An 18,700-nucleotide genomic window follows, 5' to 3' on the forward strand; every position below is an offset into this window, starting at 1 on the left:
GTTCATCTACACTACCAAGAATCTTCCCATTAGCCCAGTACTCTGCATTCCTGTTACTCCTTCCAAAGTGAATCACCTCGCACTTTTCCGCATTAAACTGCATTTGCCATCTCTCAGCCCAGCTCTGCAGCCTATCTATGTCCCTCTGTACCCTACAACATCCTTCGGCACTATCCACAACTCCACCGACCTTAGTGTCATCCGCAAATTTACTAACCCACCCTTCTACACCCTCTTCCAGGTCATTTATAAAAATAGGCTGGGGTTGTTTTCCTTAGAGCAGAGAAGGCTGAAGGGGGACATGATTGAGGTATACAAAATTATGAGGGGCATAAATAGGGTAGATAGGAAAAAACTTTTTCCCTTAGCAGAGGTGTTAATAACCGGGGGCATAGATTTAAGGTAAGGGGCAGGAAGTTTAGAGAGGATTTGAGGAAACATTTTTTCACCGAGGGTGGTTGCAATCTGGAACACACTGCCTGAAGGAGTGGTAGAGGCAGGAACCCTCACAACATTTAAGAAATATTTAGATGAGAACTTAAAATGCCATAGCATACGGGCCAAGTGCTGGAAAATGGGATTAGAATAGTTAGGTGATGACTGGCATGGACACGATGGGCTGAAGGGCCTGTTTCTGTGCAGCAGAACACTATGACTCAACGATTTTCTGAGACTGCTGCAGCGTTGCCTAAATGGAGCAATTACTGTTGTGACAGTTCCTACACTAATCAGATGGCAGGAATAGGGCCATAAGTCAGTGTCCCCATTGATGGATGTCAAAAGTTCTCTGCCGTGCGCCACCACGGCCAAGGCGGTTTCCTCCATTCCCCCCACTAATGATCGCTGCTGAATCTCTGCGCATATAGGTAAGAGGTACTGCAGGTTGAGGCGCAGAACCCTTGGTCTCGAGCACACTCAGGTACTGAAACTGAGGTGGTTGTTGACCTATCAGTGAAGCGTTGGTTGTTGGCCCAGCTCCTGTTGCAGGGAGCGCATCAGGGAAATAAAACATAAGAAATATCTAGTTAAAGTGACCTGGCACAGTAACAACTTGTAGAAGTAATGAAGTACATAAATTCAGATGTTACTAGAATATTGGAACACTGCAAATGATGGATCTTCAGGAATTGGCCTTGGCAAAAACTAGAAAAGGCTACCATTGTGCTCCAACAGCCATCCATCCATTCTGCTTATTCTCTCAAATAGCAGCAGCACTGTGGACTGTCTCAAGATGAAGCTGTTGTAGCTGGGAGGTGCAGATAGGTTATTACTACTCTACTGCACGTTATCATCTTCAACTCCTCTCCCTCCATCCTCACTGCCAACAGTAAGTGTGAGGAGCTTATGGACGTTACTAAAATCAAGACCATCCAATCAGCTACTTCTACTGCATTGTTCCTTCCCACTATCCCACCTGGTCAAATGTCATTTAATGCTCCCCCCGTCACTAGCCCTGAACTCACCTTTATCTCCCCTCATGCCCTCTCCAAGCTCATCTTGTACATAAGATCCATCTCCTGTTCCCTCAATCTTACTCCCACTGAACTGATCACCCAACTTCTCTTGGCCCCCATGTCAGCCAATATTGTTAATGGTTCTCACTCTTAAGGTGTTATCGCTCTCCTCAAAAAATCAACCCTTGACCCTACCGCCCTTGTAACTACTGTCCCATCTCCAACTTCCCTTTCCTCTTCCAAGTCCTTGAACATGTTATTGCCTCCCAAATCGATTCCCATCTTTCCCAGAACTCCATGTTTGAATCCCTCCATATAGATTTCCAAGCCTGTCTGATTTAAAAGTCACAAATGACATTTTATGTGACTGTGACAAAGGTAAACTTTTCCTTCTCCACCTGGCTGCAGCCTTTGACATGGCTGTCATCCAGCTGGGTGGGACTACTCTCACCTGGTTCAATTCTTATCTACCTAATCATAGCCAGCAAATCACTTGCAATGGCTTCTCTTCCTGCTCCCGCACCGTCTATCTTTGCCCCTCTGCTTCTTCTTGTCCACATACTGCTCAATAACACCAACCGAAAGCACAGCGTACGTTTTCATATGTATGATGATGACATTCAGCTCTACCTCACCACCTCTTCTCTTGACTCCTCCACTGTTGCTAAATTATCAGGCTGCTCATCTGACATCAGGTGCCGGATGAACAGAAATTTCCTCCAATTAAATATTGGGAAGACTGAAGGCATTGGTTTAGATTCCTGTTCCAAACTCTGTTCCCTAGCTACTGACTTGATCCCTCTCCCTTGCAACAGTTTGACCTTAACCCTGTCTGTTCGTGACCTTGGTGTCACATTTGACCCCGAGATAAGCTTTCGACCTCATAGTCGTGGCATCACTAAGACTTCCATCTCCATAACATCACCTGACTTCATCCTGTCTCAGCTCATCTGCTGCTGATACCCTCATTCATGTCTTCATTACCTCAGACCTGACTATTACAATGCACTCCTGGCTGGTCTCCCACATTCTACCCTCTGTAAACTTGAGGTGATCCAAAACTCTGCTGCCTATGCCTTAACTTACAATAAGTCCCGTTCCCTTATCACCCCTGTGCTCGCTGACCTGTATTGGCTCCTGGTCAAGCAACGTCTTGATTTTAAAATTCTCATCCTGGTTTTCAAATCCTTCCATGGCTTCGCCCCTCCATATCTCTAATTTAATTCAGCCCCATAACTCTCCAAAATATCTCTGCTCCTGTAATTCTGGCTTCTTGCATATCCCTGATTTTAATTGCTGCACCTTCAGGTGCCTCAGCCCCAAGCTCTGGAATACCCTCCCTTTAACACTCTCTCCTCCTTGAAGATACTCCTTAAAATTGACCTCTTCAACCAAGCTTTTGGTTATCTGACCTAATAACTCCTTATGTGGTTCAGCGCACTACTTTGTTTTATAACGCTCCTGTAAAGCACCTTGGGACATTTTATTATGTTAGAAGTGTTATATAAATAGTTGTTGTTGCAGTTGGGTCCTTATTCATTTTACCTCATGCAAATCCCCAGTTGCTGGGTGTTCTTACAGGTTAGCAAGGATTCATGTATGGTTCGATCCTTAACTGGCACTAAAGATGACATTAAGGTAGACTGAGGCTGATGAGTCAATGTAGATTAGAAATAGCCACAGTGTTGGAGACTAAAACTGCATCAGTGTTCAGACCCTCTGTCCTGCAGGGGCTTCCCAAAGAACTCATTGAAGTAGCCACTTGCTTACTCTTGTTCTGAAGATTCCCACAAAACTCTTGCATACCTACACAGAGGTAAGAGCGACACCGCTGCATTGTTTTTTTCCATTTCATGGGCTGAGCTCTAAAGATGAGCTTCTGTTGCTTAATCAGTTTAGCCTCTTCATCATGAATCCATGAGTTCTGCAGCTACTGCCTGTCTGATCCTAAACCTTTCTCTCTTTGTTGCTGATAATTACAACCACAGACATTTATACTTTTTCAGTAGTATTTGTTTCTTCACTTGATGTTCCCTTTTGTGATTCCCTTCAACGTGGATGTTTCTTTGCTGGTGCTTATGGTGCCTGGAGTATTTGACAGATGGGAGGTGATGGTGCTGCTTCTTCCTGGTGCCAGTGTCTTACTTGTGTGAAAGCCTTACCTAAGAAACAGGAACATATAAGAACATAAGAAATAGGAGCAGGAGTAGGCCATTCAGCCCCTCAAGCCTGCCCCACCATTCAATATCATGGCTGATCTGTCCCAGGCCTCAACTCCTCTTTCGGGCCTGCTCCACATACCCCCCAACTCCCCGAGATTTCAAAAATCTACCTCCTCCTTAAATACAGTTAGCGACCTAGCCTCTACAACTCTCTGAAGTAGAGAATTCCAGAGATTCACCACCCTCAAGAGAAAACATTCCTTCCCATCTCAGTTTTAATGAGTGCCCCCTTATTCTCTAACTATGTCCCCTAGTTCAAGATTCCCCCAGTAGTGGAAACATATTATCAACATCTATCCTGTCAAGCCCCCTTAAAATCTTATATGTTTCAATCAGATCATCTCTCATTCTCCTAAACTCCAGTGAATAAAGGCTTAACCTGTTTAGCCGTTCTTGATAAGGCAACCCCTTCATCCCAGGAATCAGCCTAGTGAACCTTTTCTGAACTGCCTCCAATGCTAGTATATCCCTCCTTAAATACGAGGACCAAAATTGTACGCAGTACTCCAGTTGTGGCCTCACCAACACCCTGTACAGTTATAACAAGACTTCCCTATTTTTAAACTCTAACCCCCTAGCAATAAAGGCCAAAATTCCATTTGCCTTCCTAATTACTTGCTGCACCTGCATGCTAACTTTTTGTGTTTCATGTACAAGAACACCCAGATCCCTCTGAACTGCAGTATTTTGTAGTCTTTCTCCGTCTAGTTACAGCTTTCCAACCTGAAAAAGACCCAATGATCCCAACTCTCTGCCTTGTGTGTGTGTGAGCTAATCTTCAATGCATACCAACACAATACCCCCAATACCCTGAGCTCTTATTTTGTGCGATAACCTTTTATGTAGCACCTTCTCGAAAGCCTTCTGAAAATCCAAATACACTACATCTACTGGTTCCCCTTTATCCACTCTGCTTGTTATATCCTAAAAGAACTCTAACAAATTTGTCAAACATGATTTCCCTTTCATAAAACCATGTTGCCTCTGTTTGATTGCATTATTTTTTTCTAAATGTCCTGCTATTTCTTCTTTAATAATGGACTCTAGCATTTTCCCAATGACCGATGTTAAGCTAACTGGTCTATAGTTTCCTCCTTTCTGTCTCCCTCCTTTCTTGAATATCCAACCAGTGGCTGTGCTAAGTTACATGGCCAAATTACTCCTTACAGCAGAGGAGCAATGTAGTAGCCATAGTTCCTGAATGAATACAATATGTTAGCAAGAGAAAGTTGAAGTGGGGCTTTAATGTGGCTGTTAGTCATTAAAGTATTCCTCGTGTGTTCCGTCATTGTCTCTCCACCACTTGCTTGGAGGACCTATTCCTCTTTTCAGTTAAGGTGGCACAGATTAGCTATCGCCCCACAATGTGTGTGCAATCTTCACCTACCAAAACAGTGCAAACCGAATTTCTGCAGCAGCATTAAAGATTAGGCCCAACTCTTATCCTAAGCATTCATTCCACCTGGTGTGAAAGGAGGCATGAAAAGCAAAGAAATAATTTGAGGAGCTATAGTGAGTGGGTGAACAAAATGCTCAGTTCTGTGAATGAACATCTACATTTCAGAGAGATGGTAGAGAGAGGATTTTAGATGTGAAGATTTGTGTCACTACCTTGCAAAGTTGATGTGGAAACATTTTGCATGCTGAATGCTTGGCACAAAGCATTGAACAGGCATGCCTTTCTTTTCAGTGAAAAGGAATTCCAATTTTCCTCAGTTCTGAGAACCTTTTTGCACCTGAGAACCAGGCATGGAGACTGCATTCTGTATTCAGAATATTCCCCTCTGCTCTAAAACAAAACCCAATTGCTTGAGTGCCACCTCCTCCAGCATGACCAGGGTCTTTACAGTGGAAAGGGGCAGTTCTTAGTGCTCCTTAATTTGTGAACCAGAAGTCAGTCTCCAGCAAAACCAGGACTGTCTCTGTTTCAGTGTAACAGACATATAAATGACCAAAACCGCACAGGATTCAGCAAGGCAGCTGGATTGACTGCACTTTGGGAGCGCTGTCCATTTTTATTTGATTGCCAAATCAATTCTAAAACTCCTACATAGGAGTCTCCCTCATATGCTAATATTGTGTGTGAGGACTGTGGAATGAAGAATCATCTTCAGTTTTGGAACGATATACATCATGCACACACCCTCATGCTCAACCCTGAAAGGATTAGTTTTTTAAAGAAAAAATAGGGATGAGTGGGTAGTCAATTTAAGATACTTTATATCAAAATAAATAGGTATATTGAAATAGGTTCTGTTATACATCATGACATTTTCATATGCATGTTTGGCACTTTTTTTTTGCCCAGAGCATACCAAGTATGGTATACTCACAATGGAATGGCCATCAGATAGATAATCTAATCAACTGATTTTCTGCTGGTAGTCACACATCATTTGTATGTATCTGAAGAGGTACTGTTTAGATCCAGTGATGAGTTACAGTCTATGATGCTGTAGGAGACACTCCTGCTACTGATGAAGCTCAATGCTGAGTCTGCCAACACAAGATATGCGTCACCTATTTACTGCATGGTTTATATGCATTTTGTTGCACAAGGCTTGAAAGCAGTAAAAATATCTGAGCACTAAATGACTTCCTTGCCTAAGGGGGAGAAGTAGTTTAGAGTTATAGTGACTTTTGTTGCTATTGCAATGCAGATAGTGGACTGTGCATGCAGGTTTAATGTTAACATGCCGTGATTGATCACTGACGGCCTCTCGCCTGACCCAGCTATTTAACTCACGTGTGGCACATAATTTAAGTCAGATAATGCCAATTCCTATGTTTATTTTGTGTGATCTTTCCTGCAGCTTTACATCCAAGACAACTGCCAATGCTGAAGCAGACTGTTACACAAACAAAAAGACATCTCCTAATTGTAGTTGTCTGGCTGCTCTGGTGAAATTCAACTTAAGCTTTAATTAGGCGCAATACCTGCAGCATAGAAGAGAAGTTTAGGTGACAATTTTGAAAAGGTCCTTGTTATTAACTTTTAATGTTGCATACCCAGAATTGCTGTTACTGTTTCATTTTCATTGCACAGGCTTATATAAACAAAATTTTAGGAGAAGCCGTGGAAGTGAATAGCTCCACATTAATGCTTAGTGCGCGTTTGGCATTTTGTTTCCCCAAGAGTACACCAAGCACCATAATGTGTGGCAACTAAAGGATGTTTACCCTCCAAGTATAATCTGGTCAAAGCACTCTTATACTTTTGTGTACAGTAAAAAGCTCAGTTAACTTTTCTGCAGGTTCCACAATATTGAAAAAAAATGGGTACAATTAGGTCTATTTCTTAACGCAGTGTGCTAATGGCACTCACTGCTTTAGAACACGCTTCCAGACTCTGGGACATATTTTTTGATCACATGTGTGCATTTTACTTCAACAACAAAAACAAGAAATGCTGGAATCACTCAGCAGGTCTGGCAGCATCTGTGGAAAGAGAAGCAGAGTTAACGTTTCGGGTCAGTGACCCTTCTTCGGAACTGTTCCGAAGAAGGGTCACTGACCCGAAACGTTAACTCTGCTTCTCTTTCCACAGATGCTGCCAGACCTGCTGAGTGATTCCAGCATTTCTTGTTTTTGTTTCAGATTTCCAGCATCCGCAGTATTTTGCTTTTATTTTTGTGCATTTTACTTCCTTGGTTACTTAGTGGAGGCAGAATGTGTAAAGAACTTACATTTATATAATGCTGTTCATGACCTCATGATGTCCCAAACGTGTGTTACAACCATTAAAAGTACTTTTGAAGTGCAGTCACTATTGTAATGTAGGAAATGCCATTTGCACACAATGCAATGCCCCACAAGTAACATGATAATGACCAGATAATCTGTTTTTGTAATGTTGGTTAAAGGATAAATATTGGCCAGGACACTGAGGAGAACCCCCTGCCAGTCTTCGAAATAATGCCATTTGATCTTTTACATCCTCTTGGGAGAGCAGACAGGGCTTCGGCTTAATATCTCCAAAAGAAAGCACCTCCAGTAGTGTAGCACTTCTGCAGTAGTGCACTGGAGGGCCAGCTTAGACTTTGTGCTCCAGTCTCTGGAGTGGACATCTAACAAGCCACAATTTTCTACTTCAAGTAGTATTTACCTGTATCACGTGAGTATGTGTAAGTTGTTTTCTACTAAAATTAGTGCACATGGCTAAAACAGTGTCACGTAGCCACACTGGTAGCTAGTCAGCAATTTCTACTGGGTCCAGTAGGTTATCATCCACTCATGCTGCGCTTTATGTGAGCTATATGAAAGTTACATCAACACATCCTGGCCTTCATTATTAATGGGGATGTTAATGTAGTCCTCTAAACTCTAATCTTAAAATTCAAAATTCTTCGCACACGATTTGAAGCTTCTTGGACAGAGCTATTTGAAACACAAAATTAGTAAGCTGTGAGCTGTAGCCATAAATAAGCTTGTGATTTGGTTTGAGGTTACAAAGTTCTTCGGGTCATGCAGGGTTTCTGATTTCCATTTGCATCAGATAATTTTGGCATCCTTTCTAGCTGTCATTTCATCAATCAGCTGAGGATCACAGGTTTCACTGTTAATGCACATACCAATTTCAGGATTTGAGCATGTACCAGCAGTTTGCATTATTTGGAAAAAAAACAAATCGATGGCAAAGCAGTGTAGATAGAGCACTGTGAGAGCAGTGATTAATGTATAATTCATTGTACTATTTAGGATAAATGTCCCACAGCTATCTCCTGGGCTTTTCTTCAGCAGGTTTTGAATAACAGGGCCACTAATCAACAATGTAACTTAGCAACAACAGGAAAGTGTTTTCAGCAGATCTGCTTTGGTAGCAAGGTTGGGGTATCCCAGCAACAACCTCATTCCAATGCTTATAACTAGCATAGCCCCTATAGTGCATGAGAGAAGCTTAAATTAAGAAAATAAAATTAGCTACCTTGTACCTTCATTTTACCTACTGACCATCCCCTCATGACCTCCCCATGTCTGTAGCATTGCTCTGTAGTGAATTTTTAAAGTTAATAGGGTAGCATAGGTATAAAAAAAATATTGTGCAAGACCTGAGCTTCTATACTGGACAGAAGCAGGAAATCATACAAAACAATGATTGGATAAGTTCCTACAGTGTGTAAAGTACACTGTCCTTTGAAGAATGAAGGCCCAATTTTGGCACTTTTTTCCTCACAATGACAAGTTCAAGACTCTTGGCTCCACAATGGGTAAAAGCCTCATGTTCTTTCAGAAACAAAAAGCAGGAATAAAACAATAGGCCTGCCAAGCTTCTGTGAAAGCCATTCCTACATCTTTAGGGGCAACATTTAAAAAAAAAACTTCCCTGCTAAACTCAGTTGAGAAAATGACAAGCTGATCAACACTTACTGGAAAGGTTCCTGGTTCAATTCCTGCTCTGCTGAGCTAGCTGATTGGGGCATTATTACAACAACTGCTGTCAGTGGATCTGCACTCGGAAAGAATCAGCCATAGTTCCTGTTTCCACTCACTGTCCAGGAACCTTTGCTGGAAGCATATGTGCGAGAGGACAGGGTCAGTCAGGCTTGTGAGATTTCCCCTTCTCTCAAGATAAAATACCATCCTACCATTCAACAACTAAGCTCACATATGCAGAATCAATTGGATGAGATAGCAGGAGTTCAAAAATTGTACTCCAGCAAGAAGTCAATGGCTTTGAAGTGAAGGGAGATTTATTAGTTGAAAAATGAGAAGGTCTTCGGGCAAAGAATCCACATAATTTGAACTTAGGATAAAAGTAACCCTTCTCAAGCCTCTATCTACTGTTAAGAAAGAAAAGAACTAACTTGCATTTATATAGCTAATATCATTCCTATATTTAAAAAAGAGCATAGAATAAGTCCAGTTAACTATTAAAACAAAATACTGCAGTTGCTGGAAATCTGAAATTAAAACAGAAAATGCTGGAAAAACTGAGATCAGGCAACAGCTGTCGAGAAATAGTTAAGGTTTCAGGTTGATGGTGTTCGATTTTGTCAGAGAGACAAATACAAGACCTGATGGCAGCACCCTCGCTCTAGGCATTGGCATTTGCTCGAGTATATCATCATTTAAGCAAGGGACCGCAAGGATGTTCGCATCATCCGTGCCATGATAGGAACTGATGACTACTGGACCAACTATCACCTAATCCGAGCTACTATCTCCATAAACCCATTCCAAAAGTGGCAGAAGTACTGCCACAGGAAAATCAACGTCGATGGTATCAGACTCGGAACAGGCTCAAGGGGCCAAATGGCATATTTCTGCTCCTAATGTTTGTATGTTTAAGGACCAAGCAACTTGGCGACGCTCAACTAACAGAAACTGCAGAATGTCCACACCGCCAGGTTTGCCCTCAAAACTACCATAATCAGCACTTGCGAAGATACTCTTGGTTTCTCGAGCAGGAAACACCAAGACTGGTTTGACAAGAACAATTAGGAGATCCAGGAGCTACTAAATCGCAAGCCTAAGGCGTTCCTGAATTGGAAGCATCAGAAAGTTCGAGGGGAATAAAAAAGCAGGTATACAGACAATTGAAGGCCGAAGTTCAACAAAAAACCCATGACCTAAAGAACACTGGGGGGCTATAAGAGCACAGGCAGTACAGCAACTTGCCGACAGTCATGACATGTGTGGATTCTTCAGCACGGTCAAGATCATTTACAGCCCAAGCACCCACCCCACTGAGAGCAAAGAACGGGGCAACACTAATCAAGGACAGAGAGGCAGGCTGCATTCGTTGGAAGGAGCACTTCGAAGATCTCCTCATTCGCGACTCAGTCCTTGATGCAAATGTCCTCAATCACATTCCACATGCTACCCGCCACAATCCCAGTCTGACATGAGATTGAAAAGTCCATCCAACAGCTAAAAAAACAATAAGGCCGCAGGCGTAGACAGAATTCCCATCGAAATTCTAAAATATGCCGGAGCAGCACTCTTGAAACAAATACATGGACTCATCTCCCTCATCTGGAAGGAGGAGAGCATGATGGGGAGGGACCTCCGAGACGCCGTAATTGTGACCATCTTCAAAAGAGGCGACATGACCGACTGCGGTGACTGTACAGAGGGGTATCCCTATTGTCCACCACAGGGAAGGTCATCACAAGAGTCCTTCTCAACCACCTCCTCCCCATGGCTGAAGAGCTCCTACCGGAATCACAATGCAGATTCTGTCCATCAAGAGGCACAGCGGACATGATCTTCACAGCAAGACAACTCCAAGAAAATAAAGGGAGCAGCAGCAACCTTTGTACATGGCTTTTTTTGGCCTCACAAATTCCTTCGACTATCAACTGGGAGGGCTTATGGTGCATCCACAAATTTGGCCGCCCAGAGAAATTTGTCACCATCCTCCGCCTGCTGCACGACGACATGTAAGCTGTAATCCTTGCCAACTGATCTCCCACTGACCCAATTCGAGTGCAAACTGGAGTCAAGCAAGATGGGTCATCGCACCAACGCTCTTTTCTATCTTCCTCACTGCAACACTCCATCTCATCTCCATGAAGTTCCCTGCTGGAGCAGATCTACTCCACAGGACAAGCGGCAAACTATTTAACCTGTCGCCTCCAGTCCAGAACCAAGGTCACCCCAACCTCTGTCATCGAGCTGCAGTACACAGATGACATTTGCACATGTGCACTCAGAGGCCGAGCTTCAAACCCTCGTCGATGCATTCACGGAGGCATATGAAAGAATGGGCCTTAAGCTAAACATCCGGAAGACAAAGCTCCTCTACCAGCCTGCCCCCTATCAAGATCCTTGACGAACCACTGGACAATGTGGTTCACTTCTCATACCTGGGAAGCCTCCTCTCGGCAAGGGCAGATATTGAGGATGAAACTCAGCATTGCCTCCAGTGTGCCAGTGCAACCTTCGGTCGTCTGAGGAAAAGAGTGTTTGATGACAAAGACCTCAAATCTGGCACCGAGCTCATAGCCTACAGGGCCACAGTGTTACCTGCCCTCCTTCACGTCAGAAACATGGATACTGTACAGCAGATATCTCAAATTCCTGGCGATACCACAAGTGGTGCTTCCGCAAGATCCTGCAAATTCAGTGGCAGGACAGGCGCTCCAATATCAGTGTCCTCTCTCAGGCCAACACCCCCAGTATCGAGACACTGTTCATGGCTAGTCAGTTACGTTGGGCGGGCCACAATGTCCGCATGCCTGACACAAGACTCCCAAAACAAGCTTTCTACTCCGAGCTCCGTCACGTCAAAAGGTTACCATGAGGGCAGAGGAAACGTTACAAGGATGTCCGTAAAGCCTCCCTGAACAAATGTGACATCTCCACTGATTCGTGGGAATCTCTCGCCCGAGACCGCCCAAAATGGAGAAGCATCTACAAAGGTGCCAGTCAATTCAAACAACCTTGACATGCCCAGACAGCGATCAAGCGCAAACTGTGGAAATTCGAGCATCCCATCCACTCGCCTCATCAAACACCAGCTGCCCCAACTGTGGCCGAGTGTGTAGATCCAGAATTGGACTATTCGGTCACCTAAGGACCCACAACCCTGGAGTGGAAGTCAACCTTGTTCCTGAGGGACTGCCTAAGAAGAATCAACCTGAAATATTAACTTTGTTTCTCTCTCCACAGATGCTGCCTGGCCTGCTGAGCTTTTCCAGCATTTTATGTCTTTATTCCAAAGAACAATAGACCAGTCAGCTTATCAATGGTAGCAAAGATAATGGAATCTTTACACAAAAATAGAACATCTAAAATCCAAAAATAGTCAACATAGATTTCAAAAGGGGTGATCATACTTGATCAACATTATTAAATTCCTTGAAGTAGTAACAAAGTAGATAAGGATAATATTGCAGATGTAATAAAAGGTCAGAACATGTAGAGTCAGGGAGCAGGGCTAGCAGAATAGAAAGCAAGTTGGCTACAAAACAGGTTACAGGTAGCTACTCAGAACTGGCAAAGGTGGGAAGAGGTGTTCCTTAGGGATGGTGCTGGGACCACTGTTCACAATTTACGTTATGATTTTGAATCTGGAATCAGAAGTACAATTTTAAAACTTGTAATGACAAAATTGGAAAGTGTAGCTAATATAAAGAATACAACAAAATACAGGAAGACATTTAAAAACTTGCACAATGGGTGTGCAATTGGCAAATTAATTTCAATATAAGTAAGTGTGATGGTAGGAAGAGTAAGGAAGCCACTTGGTGCTTGGATAACAAAAGCCTGAATAGGTTAGAAGAGCGAAGGGATCTAGGGATACAGGTGCACAAATCACTAAAAGGAGCAAATGAGGTTAATAAGGCCATTAAAAATAGCAAACAAGCACTGGGGTTCATTTCTAGAGGGTTGGAATTGAAAAGCAGAGTTATGTTAAATTTGCAGAGAGTGTGTGTGTTGAGTTCGGGTCGGGTTGCACTTCCGGGTCCGGCATTCGGGCTCGGGTCGGACACGCTCTTTCACAGCTAAGTGGCTCCACTGTTAATTTAATTTTTGGACTAGAAAGGTGATTTTGTACAGTTATTTTAAGCTTGTGCAGATCAGCAACAAAGTGAAAAATGGAAGGCAAGTTAATTGATGGTCGGGTCAGGTCGGGCGCAGGAAAACATGGAAAGACTCAGGCCAGGTCAGATGTGGTTCTGTCGGGCTCGGATCGGGTTTTTTTTTTTGCAGACCCAAGCAGGCCTTTAATTCACAAGAATGATATCAGATCTGAGGGTATACTTAATTAGGAGAGGCTGAACAAGCTTGGGTTCTTTTCTCGGGAAAAAAGATGAGAGGGCTGACCTGACCTAGAGACCTTCAAGATCATGAAAGGGTTTTTATAGGGTAGATGTGGAGAAAATATCTGGAATTTTACAGCACGCCCCCCGCCCCACCAAATCAGCAGGCTGGGGGGTTGTGAAATTGAGTGAGAGGCGGAGGGGGCCATTCCCGACACCTTCCTGCCCCCGCTGCAATTTTACGCAGGGCGAGGCAAGAAACGGCCTGCCTGCCCCAGGCCAAGCAGGGCCCTTAAGTTGCCAATTATCTGGCACTTAAGGGCCTTTCTCACACTGCAACGGAACCGAATCCCTTCTTGTGGGCTAGGGAGGGGGCCCTCCTCATCGGGCACCTTGTGCCCCATGGAGAGCGGCCCCTGAAGCCACCACCGCACAACATCTTCCCCCCCACCAACCTCCTTGTCTCACCAGGGCCCAACCGACTGTTTCCAGTGAGGCCCCAAAAACATAACTGCATTCTGGGGCCGTCCTTCCCCTTGCCGCTGTTGGCTGGGTGTAGTTAGCAGTGGCCACCGCTCCAGGCAGCTCCATTAAGTGGGACGCCTGCCTCAAGGAGGTGGAAGTTCCGCCCAAGACCAATTAAGGGCCTGGGGAGCAAAAAATCCCAGCATGGCTCCCCAGGACCGGTAGAGGTGGGCTCACCCCCGACTTTTTGGCTGGAGGGCAGGGCCTCCCGCCCAACATTTCCACTTGTGGCTAAGTCCAAAAGTAGAGGTCATAAATTTAAAGATTTAAGATAGTCATTAATAAATCCAATTGGGTATTGAGAAACCTATTTAACCAAAGAGTGGTAAGAACTTGGAAAGGAAAGGAATAGAAGGATATACTGATAGGGTTAGATGGAGAGGGGCCATAGTGGGCTCATGTGGAGTATAAATACATGCATAGACTATTCAGGCTGAATGGTCTGTTTCTGTGCTGCAGACTTAGTGTAGCACCTTTCACAACCACAGGATGTCCCAAAGCACTCTAACCAAGGATGTACTTTTGAAATATAGTCACTATTATAATGTAGGAAATGTCTTTTATGACCTCAAGATGCCCCCAAAATGTATTATGGCTAACAAAATACTTTTGAAGTGTTATTCGCTGTTGTAACGTAGGAAACATAGCAGCCAATTTGTGCACAAGGTCCCACAAACAGTAATGCAATAACCAGATCTGTTTTAAGGATAAATGTTGGCCAGAACTCTTGCTCTTTGAGTGGTGCCATGGGACTTATTACATCAATTTGAAAATGCAGCTGGACCTTGTTTTAACATCTCATTCAAAAGACAGCAACTCCAACAGTGCAGCACACCAAGAACAGCAGCAGCTTAGATTATGTGTCTCACTTTCTGACTTGGAGGTAAGACTGAGCCAAGAAAGGCTGACAGAGGTAACAGGCAACTGTATTTTATAAGGCCTTGCAATCCTCCATGTCTAGATCTTCTGAACTCATCTGTGAAGTTTTTGTACCACAAAAGGTACTAACTTGACCTTGCTTTAAGGGCACATATCTTCCATTGCATGTTATGTTAGCTGCTTTGAAGCACAGATGCTGATTTGTTTTAAAATTCTCCAACGCTAACTCTTAATATTCCTCAAAGATTATTGTAAAGAGGGATGATTAATGGTTTATGAAATTCTATGTCAAAATCACATATTATCTAGGCCATTAATCAGATTGTTGCAAATGTTGTTGTGCCTGTTTTAGGTCATCCACATTGGCAAAAAAGATGCCCACTAGACTAGAAGAAAGCAAACACCAATTTGTGCCACTTGCAGGTGGGCTTTAAAGCACAGTCCTCACTTGTGTCCTGCTCATGTATCATGTTTTTCCAAAGTAATTTAAGAAAAAGATTTACAGATCCAATGCTACTCGAGTCATTTGCTGTTACCACATTCCACATCCATGTTGCCATGGAATCTGCATCAGATGTAGGTAAAAGAGCTTCCTCTACAGCTACAACAAAAGAAAAATAAACTTGCATTTATATAGTGCCTTTCTCAACCACAGGACATCCAAAAGTGTTTATTGCCAATTAAGTACTTTTGAAGTGTCAATAATGTAATGTAGGAAACATAGTAGCCAGTATGCGCACAACAAACTCCCACAAACAGCAATGTGATTATAACCAGATAATCTGTTCCAGTGATATTGATTGACGGATAAATATTGGCCAGGACATCAGGGGTAACTCTCTGCTAGTCTTTGAAATAGTGCCATGAGATCTTTTATATCCACCTGAAAGGGCAGATGGAGCCTCGGTTTAACTGTCTCATCCAAAAGACAGGTCATCCAACTGCAGCACTCTCTCAGTACTGCACTGAAGTACTAGTTTTGATTTCTGTGCTCGAATCTTGGAGTGAGACTTGAACCCACAACTTTCTCAGAGGCAAGAATTCTACAAACTGAGCCATGGCAGGAAATACATATAATTTAAATCTGGCTAAACCCAAGATAAGTTGATTTAATGTAAAAAAAATAATGGTGGGAAAGCCAAACCTTGGAAAATAATGCAATTTCACCAGTCCAAGTTCAAAGAAATGCTCAGCAATAAAAGCCCAAAGTAAGAATTACCACCAAAAATGGGACTTCTAGTAGCACTGACCTAGTCAAGCTGGCTCCCTTTTGCCCATCACCTCTACATTCTGAAGCAAAGGGGATTGCCAAAAATATTTTTCTTAGCCTGGCACAAGAAAGACCATCATAATTAGGATAATTTCAACAAAGGCTAGATTGTACCATATGACATCCCACATATCCCATCTCATCCAATGTGACCAATAGTTAATTTTACACTGCCTGCAGGACACATTTCATAATTCTGATCCTAATTTTATCTACACACTCCAACAAACCACACATCACACCTCCACAGCATGTGGAGATAGAGGAGGAACAATGAGACATGAAGAAAAAGCTTCAGAATTGCAAGCAGCAAAAGACTTGGCCATTTAAAACTATAAAAGCTGCACAAATTCTTCTTACCAGACAACAGTAATCAGAGGAGATCTCCAAGGACATTCAGGATATTCCCCTACATTTAGCCATTCTAGACAGCAAATACAATTAACCTGAAACTGAGACGACCATGTACCAGCTTGTGAGGGCATTGTGCAGACTAACAATGCTTACTCCTAGCTGTAAAATGGTACAACCCTCAACAAAAATGGCTTAAAAACTTAGAAAATGTGATTAGAATAAGTGATGACTGCCCTCCATTTCAAATTCTAAAAATAGGTTTTTTGAGGTCTCTTATAGGAGGGTCACTCAAACCCTTTCCCTGCCGATGCTTATTCATTTCCCACAGGAGGAATGTACATAAACAGTCACCTTCTTAAATCCAGGTAAGGACCATAATTAACGGGGCTTAGGCAAGACTCTGCACCCTGCCCAAATGGAGACCAATAACCATGACTAAATTTTGCATCAACTGACTACAGCTTCCATGCTAAAAACTCCTAACGTGCTTGCTCACAACATCAAATCACTCAAAATAATTTCAAATAACTGAGGACAGGATAGGGAATTTCAATGAACTTTATCTCTGCTTTTCTATCTAGAATTCAGAATTAGATAGTATTCTATAAGTTAGTGGAAATACAAGTTAAAATTTCTCAGTAGGATTTAATATTAAGGTAATTAAAAAAATTAGTTAGGGGAGGAGTGGTTTGAGGGAAGAGAGAAATACTGAAGTTTAGAGGATAAACCTTCAATTATAATAGAGAAAACAAAATCTATGAACATAGCTTTGGTGAACGGATAATAGCCACTTGTTTGGTTGTGTACAGTGACTTGGACATGTCCAGGGCAATGACATACAAATCACCAATGTGTTCAAACCAGAGTTCCACAGGTACATACCCATTTCACATGGTTGAGAGAGAACCTTACTGGCAATCATGGATTAGGCCAGAGCTTTCAAGATGAGGATAATTTTCTGCAGCTTCTATAATTTTTAAATGTACAAACAGTAAGGGTAAGTAGTTTGAAGAAGAGTGATCATCTTTCTTAGGGATATGAACACAAGTAAATTTAAAAAAGGAAAGATAGCATTGGTTTATAGAAACTGAAGAGCGTTCCAAAGATGCTCATATCCTGAAGATATAAAATGGATACCACCATCAGGACCAAAGGTCCTATTTGATGCCAGAGGCATGAGAACTTAAACATTACAACAATAAAATTTACTATCGGGGCATGGTAGCTTAGCAGTTACATTACAAAGAACAAAGAACAGTACAGCACAGGAACAGGCCATCCGGCCCTCCAAGCCTGCGCCGATCTTGACGCCTGCCTAAACTAAAACCTTCTGCACTTCCGGGGTCCGTATCCCTCTATTCCCATCCTATTCATGTATTTGTCAAGATGAACGTCTCTATGGTACCTGCTTCCACCACCTCCCCCGGCAACCAGTTCCAGGCACTCACCACCCTCTGTGTAAAGAACTTGCCTCGCACATCCCCTCTAAACTTTGCCCCTCTCACCTTAAACCTATGTCCCCTAGTAACTGACTCTTCCACCCTGGGAAAAAGCTTCTGACTATCCACCCTGTCCATGCCGCTTATAACTTTGTAAACCTCTATCATGTCGCCCCTCCACCTCCGTCGTTCCAGTGAAAACAATCCGAGTCTATCCAACCTCTCCTCATAGTGACCTGTGGATCTGTACGCCCAGATCTCTCTGCCTGTCAATACTCCTAAGGGTTCTGCCATTTACTGTATACTTCCCACCTGCATTAGACTTTCCAAAATGCATTACCTCACATTTGTCCGGATTAAACTCCATCTGCCATTTCTCTGCCCAAGTCTCCAACCGATCTATAGCCTGCTGTATCCTCTGACAATCCTCATCACTGTCCGCAACTCCACCAACCTTTGTGTCGTCCGCAAACTTACTAATCAGACCAGCTACATTTTCCTCCAAATCATTTATATATACTACAAACAGCAAAGGTCCCAGCACTGATCCCTGCGGAACACCACTAGTCACATCCCTCCATTCAGAAAAGCACCCTTCCACTGCTACCCTCTGTCTTCTATGACCGAACCAGTTCTGTATCCATCTTGCCAGCTCCCCTCTGATCCCGTGTGACTTCACCTTTTGCACCAGTCTGCCATGAGGGACCTTGTCAAAGGCTTTACTGAAGTCCATATAGATAACATCCACTGCCCTTCCTTCATCAATCATCTTCGTCACTTCCTCAAAAAACTCAATCAAATTAGTAAGACACAACCTCCCCTTCACAAAACCATGCTGCCTCTCGCTAAT

This window comes from Heterodontus francisci, chromosome 10 (genome assembly GCF_036365525.1).
Source record: "Heterodontus francisci isolate sHetFra1 chromosome 10, sHetFra1.hap1, whole genome shotgun sequence".
NCBI lineage: Eukaryota > Metazoa > Chordata > Chondrichthyes > Heterodontiformes > Heterodontidae > Heterodontus > Heterodontus francisci.